Here is a 6,968-nt window from a genome sequence, read left to right on the forward strand (position 1 = left end):
AAGCTGTTATCAGCAACTTTGTACTTGTGGCCGTATAGTCTTATTAATTTGAAGCCGGGCGTTTACGCCTTCTGTTTAAAAGATTATAAAAAAGAAAAGAGCAAAATTGTGTGCCTTATCATTGTTGGATATCGAAAATACCAAAATTGCCGACTTTGTACTCGGTATGAGGTCTGCTCTGGTATGCTTTTGTCACGGCACGCGCAATGTCTTCTTTCCGTGTGGCTCCTACGGGGTAGCATGAAGAAACGAAGTGGAGATGAGGATGAAAAGAAGGATATTGGAGTATGGCAGACTATAATTCTGCTTGTAAGTTGAGCAATAAAACTATAAAATAAAATTACGAGCGATTTTCACCATTTTAATCCTCAATCTTCAAAACTAGATCCGTATTGATTGGTTTCGACGAACTTTTTGTGCGTGCTTCCAAAACTGATGTGGTTATACTTTCAAGTACGTCCACATTGTACTTTCAAGTATAGTTGTGGTTGCAATACACGTGTTACACTTTCAAATACATTCATGATGTATTCCTAAATCTAAAATGTTTGTACTTGGAGGACGCGGCACCCTTTAAATTATACTTTTAAAACTAATATGTACGCACTTGCAATACAAACGTGCACATTTCTAAGTTGTACTTCCAAACCTTGTTGGTTGTCATTTTAGGTACATGTGCGCTGTACTTTCATAACTGTCATATTTCTTTTGCTTGGAATGAATACACAAGGATGTACTTCCAGTATGTGCGCACTATGCTTGAAAGGAAGAAAAAAAATCGTATACAGAAAACTCTGCATACTACACGTGTTAGCATACTAACATTCTTCACCGCCCAATCTGACCTTTCAAATCAAACATTTTTGTAGCCATACCTCGAAAATACCCAGGCGGAATGCCAGGGAAAACAAAAAAAAGCAAGGCCGCAGAGCAAGCATTTGAGCGGCACAGCGCAACAACCCAAATCATCGGCCTGTTCCAGTTCCATCCCACTCCAATAGGCCAGCCCAGTCAAAAGTAAACCCCATATCCTGGCCATTGATTCGGCCCAGCCTCGCCAGGCGCCTATTCCATAAACTATTCTTCCATCCCATCCAGTTTATCAAGTCACGGCCGGCGGCACAGTTACCTGATCGATCGTGGCGGCTTCGAAAGGAATAGCAGAGCAAGAGTGGTAAGTGTTCATTCCCCTCCGTTGCAATTAATATGCGTGATGTGAACGCTTAGTTTAACCATCAATTGCCTGCTCCTGTTTTGCTGGGATGTGGGATATATGATTAGTTAGGGTTTGGCCTTTGGGGACTTACGTTAAGTCAGGGATCATGTGATCGAGTCAACAAATCATGTGAAGCTCGGCAGCTTGCAGAAGGGCGGAGCACCTACTAGCCTTAATTTAGACTTTTACATACACGGAAACAGTATCTAAGAGCAGTGCGAAAGAAAATCCTTACACATGCCGTACGAGTAGCTGATGATAATTGATCAATTCCCCTTGTTAAAGTATTTGATGTTGCATATTAGTATATTACTGCTGCCTGATTTTCTTTCGTCTTTTCTTTGGCGGGCAATATGTGTTGGTCCCTTTCTTGTCTTAAAAGGCTTCTCTGTCACTGTCACATGAGCAGCTAGGCTTAGATATGTTCCTCAATATTTATGTATATATATACAAGCTTTGATGTCTTTTCCTAGCTGTTTGTGATAGTTAGATGAAACTGTATTAGTTCATGCAATTCTTTATTTTGGAATTTGTGGCAAAGTTACGGCTGGCTTGGCCCACGACATTTTCTGCCAACATATGTGTTTTTTGTAGCCTAGTGTCGAATCGATCAGACATGCCCCGGTTTTGAATTCCTGCGATTTACTACATGCTTGATTTTCCCCGATATCTATCCCAGCATGTGCACCTAGGAGAGTTACAAAGTTCAAGTGAGTTTTGATCGATCAGACCGCACTTGCGCTTGCTCTCTTCAGATAATAGTAGTACGTATATATATCTAGCTGATACTTACTCTCGGGTATCCTAAATACGTGCTGTGGTCTTGTGGACAAATACTGGGAAAGGGAGCATGCGTAAAATATGAAACAAGGATGTACCAAAGTTTATTTCTGTGGGTTAATTGTGCCTCTTTTTTTTGAAACGGAATTGTGCCATATTTAGGGTTGACTGTGACTGAATCATGCGGCTACGGTTTGGGAATCTGATACTCCATTAAAATGTAAGTTTTTTGTCTGGCTAGCTACCCACAACCGATGCCTCACCGCTGACAATATGCAGAAGCGTGGATGGCCATGCAACCCTATATGTCAGTTATGTTCCTTGCATCAGGAGTCTTGCCTGCACCTTTTCTCCAAATGCTCTTTCTCTTTGCAAGTCTGGCTGATGGTGCTGCAAAAATTCGGGATTACCTTCAGATCGCAGCTAAGAGATGCTTCTGATCTTGGGCAATATTGGATGGAGCAACTATTGGGCAGGACCAAGATGGAGGCTCGTTCTCTGAATTCAGTTGTCACTTAAAAAATTCACGAGTTTTCAATAATCTCCGCTCCACACTTGTAGCTCTGTTCAACAAAATTGTCGGTGAGGCAGCAGTTTCGTTGTTTGCTGGAAGATCACTTGCAGGCCAGCTTGCTCATCGACCCACGGGGATAGACTAGTCTGCTCTGGGCTTCGCGCAGGCAATGGCAAAGCCGTTGTCTGTTCATTCGCTGTCTTGTTTCTTTGCGTTTTTTTCTCTAAACCACAGTCTGCTTTAGATGGAGTATATCCTGTTGTGGCTGTTGCATTTCAGACTTTGTACCCCCTCTTTTTTTCTTCGAATCAAATGAAAGCAGTGCCGACTGTTTTTCGTCAAAAAAAAATCATGCGGCTAATCTAACTGTGCTAGTATTAATAGCTCATTGCAGAAGCTGGAACATTATCGTTCTATACGTCCATTCACACCCTTTTGTTTTGGATTGCTTTTCAAGATGGCTCGTACTAAGCAGACAGTTTATAAATCAACCGGAGAATGGATCCCGAGCCGTCCTATTCATGGAGGGAAGGCGCCTCGCCAGCAGATGATCACTGCCGGTGCCAGCTTTCCTACAGGAGGGAAGGCGCCTCGCCAGCAGATGATCACTGAATGTGGAAAAAAGACCGTTAAACCCGAATCACTCACTCGGTGGCAGGAATTTCCCAATAAAGCATCGAAGGGTCCTCCGCTGCAAATGGGCAAAGAACATGTACTACTACTAATTTTATCCCTAGTTTGGAGCTATTGTCAAATATAACTTCCTTTTTGATGATTGTCCCATATTACTGCTTACTGACGAGTGTTTATTCGTACCTCTTGTTTTAGGGCTGTGAAGATAATCACATCCTCCTGATCACTAACATGTGGCAGGCCATATGTGCTGAGTATACATCCACGACTGAGCCAGCGGCTACTACGGCCGAGCCAGAGGCAGCTGCGACCGAACCTAATCGCGACAAAGACCCAGCTCCCGGTCGACCGCTGAGTCTACGCCGACACAGCTCCAGGTTGGACCCAAATGTGTGGGACCTTAAGTAGCCCTGATCCCAAGGTATGGTGGATTGGTGTCGAATATGAAATCGCATTTGCTCCTCTCATTCTGGCTGAAACTCTCTAGATCTCCTACCTACTAGATGGAAACAATTTTTAAGTGCAAAAAACAATCGCGCCAGAAGCATATATTCCTGCTTGAGTTTTCTTATAGTTCCCCTCGCTGAAGTTTCTCATTTTGCGTAATATTCCTGCTTGAGTTTTCTTTTGTCCTTTTGGAATGCGTCATTTATATGTTGTTCACAGCATTTTTTTTCATAACTTTAACTACCTGTGACTCTCCCCTTTTTCATAAGAAACTTACTTTCCAACAAGGGAAGTGCTAGGCCTCGACATCTTCCTCAGGATTTATATATAAGCGTTGAGATCTTTTCCAAACTTTGAATAGGCGTTAGCTGTTTGTTATGGTTTGCTGAAATTGTATTGGTTCAATACTACAACAGACTGTGGTTTAGAGAAAAAACCGCCCTGGAACAATTGCTTGGCCGACAAATTAGGGAATGTAGTACAATGGTAGATAAGAGTGTCTTCTCTTATTACATGCATGTTGTTCAGATAACACTGAAAAACATGTTGCTCTTGGATACGTGCATATTTCCACTTTGATTTAAGCTGCTCTACAGGAACAAACTGATTTAAGTCGCTCTCTCGATTTGATCGCAGTGAAATACGTAAGTAACAGAACTACAGAAGGCCACCGATCTTATGAAGAAATTGCTGTCCCCGAGGCTGGTCAGAGAGATTGCTCAGAAAGAAATTGAATCTGGTGGTTTAGATTAAATCGAAAATGTTTCAATACATCGAAGTAGAAATTCACCACTAAAATCTCGGGAAACAGAAATGTCATATTAACTGACGACCGACTATACTGAAAATCACCAGCAAAGTTTCGCTAGATGGCACAGCTATATACAACCCCAAAACTACAATACATAAAGCAATATATTCTCCCCCAATTCTTGTCATTTCACTCTTGGTGAAACAAGCATTCAGCTGTGCGGTTGAATTTTCAGCAGCAGAAACAAAAAAGGAGAGATAATGGAAGAGAATAATCATCGGATGATCTACAATTCATTTGTTACACGTGCATTTTGTAGTATCATTCAAATAAGCACACAATGCAAGAAAATAGGTACCTACAATTCTGTATTGTGGCACCAGATTTGTGGAAGCTTCTCGTCCCAAAGAAATCGCCGAATATTCATAGAGCACACCTTCTCTTGTTGTGTAGCACCAGACTTGTCAAAGCTTCTTTGTTTGTTTTTTCTTCTTGTTTATAATTTAAATTTTCCCTTTGATTATCCATTTTCAGAAAATGCATGTATATTTTTATTTTTCACTGTAAATACACATTTTTCTATATTTTAATTTTATTCATCTTTTCCCATTTTTCTTGTTTTTCTATTTTCCGCTTTTGTAGACATACAATTTTTTTTATATACACATGAACATGTATGAACATATTTTGTTATGGATGTGAGATAATTATTTTTTATGTATACAGAAATGATTTTAAAATATAAGAACACTATTTTATGTATTAACTTGGAAAATAGATGAAGATTTTATTCATTAGATGGGAACAATTCATGTATACTATGTGATTAATGATAAAAGAAACATTTGTTTTTTCTTGAGCAAACAATTTGAAAATATGTTCAATATAATTTTCACTAAAATGATGCTTCTATACTTTTTGTTAAATGAATAAATATAAATTCTGAGAGTTCTATTAAAAAATGTATCTGTGTTAATGGGCTGCACGAACCACCAAAGTCTTCGGCCCATTGCACTTCCATCGAACTCCAATAGGCCAGGTCAGGCAGATCCTCGCCATTGGTTCGGCCCAACCTTGCTCCAGCCGCCTCTATGTATTTCCAGATCCCCTCAATTTAGCTACACACGCCCGGCGGCACAGTCACTCGATCGATCGATCGCGGCAACATTTGGAAGAAACAGCAGAGCAATAGTGGTAAGAAGGCATTCTCTACGTTGCAATTTGCATCCCACATGTGAACGCTCGATTTAGCCATCAATTACTCTGCCCGTGTTTTCTCGCTTTCCTATAAACGGTGATTATATGATTAGGGTTTTTGGCGGAGATTTATGATCAGTTAGGGTTTGGCGACTTGATAGGTCACGGAACGAGAATGCAATGGAATCACCAAGCTCTGTGAACCTCGGCAGCTTGCGCAACGGCCGATCGACTACGAAACAGCTTTTACAGTGAAGTGCGAAATAAGAAAATCCCAGCGGAGGCCATACGACTAGTTGATAGTTTCCCGGTTTCCCCCATGTTAAATTATTTTCACTTCGCATATTCTTGCTGCTTGAGTTTTCTTTTGTACTTTTAGAAGCTGGCATGTTGTTCACAGCTTCTTTTTTCATAACCATAACTACCTCTGATTTTGTTTCATAACTTACTTTGTAAGAAGTGCAGCCGCGTCCCCCAAAGCGTTCCCAAATGCCGCCGTATCAAGCGTTTGGGGATGTGTTTTCTTTGTACCGCGTTTGGGGGACGTCGCTCCCCAGCTGCATCCCCAAACGCGTCTCCAAAACTTTAAAATAACACTGTATTTTTATTTTAATAGATAGAACAAATTTGAAGGTACAGTGAAGAAATAAGCTGTTCTAATTTTTAATGCGGTGCAACATAAACAAATTACATATAAAAACTTCGAAAAAAACATAAAAAACTACATATAAAAATTTCGAAAAAATGAACTAATTTTTAAACTACTTTGACGGCCCCGCCTCGTCGTCCTCATGGTGGCGCTTTCTGCTCGTCACCTCTTCCGAAGAGCAGGTGTCGTTCGACGCGTCGGAAGAATTTGTGTCCCCCTCATCGTCGTTGGTGCTCGCCGGCTGTGCCATCGCTTCCGCCTCCGCCTTCGCCCGGGACCTTGCCGCCGCTGCCTCCTCAGCCTCTTCCTCCTCCTCCTTGTCGGCCTCCCAATCCTCCTCGCTATCCGTCGGCGGGGAACCATCGTTGCTAGGCGTTGCAACTCTTCCCACAAATGGCGCCATCCCGGCGGCTTCCCCTCGCTGTCGGTGTCTGATGGCAGAGAGATGTTGCTCATTGTGAGAGAGGAGAGGAGAGATGAATGGCGCCGGCTGGTTGTAGATCGGAAAGCACATACGTAGGATCTTATTGAGTGCGGATGAATGACGGCGCAGATATCAAAGAGAGCGGCGGTTGCTCTGCCGCGGAGTTCGCGCTTCATTCCGGCGGTTCGCGCGTCGATCGACGCGGTTGCCACTGTGACGGTTCCCCTTCCCGGCAACTGCACCGTCGCTAGGTAGGCGGCGGTTGAGCATCTGTTCATGAGTCGATGACGCGTCGGTCCCGCGTCTCCTCGCCTCGCTTCTCGTTGTGTTCGGTGTGACCGGAGCGTCCCCATGTGG

The 6,968-nt window shown here is 42.5% G+C and overlaps 1 long non-coding RNA gene across 1 annotated transcript; it reads left to right on the forward strand.

Annotated features, from left to right (window-relative positions):
• Positions 1-1,082: 1,082 nt before the first annotated feature.
• On the forward strand, positions 1,083-3,905 carry LOC127330359 (uncharacterized). The gene is made up of 3 exons (XR_007869246.1): positions 1,083-1,174; positions 2,968-3,222; positions 3,339-3,905. It is a non-coding gene; the product is annotated as an uncharacterized lncRNA (long non-coding RNA).
• Positions 3,906-6,968: the final 3,063 nt, after the last annotated feature.

This window comes from Lolium perenne, chromosome 6, assembly GCF_019359855.2.
Source record: "Lolium perenne isolate Kyuss_39 chromosome 6, Kyuss_2.0, whole genome shotgun sequence".
Taxonomy (NCBI): Eukaryota; Viridiplantae; Streptophyta; class Magnoliopsida; order Poales; family Poaceae; genus Lolium; species Lolium perenne.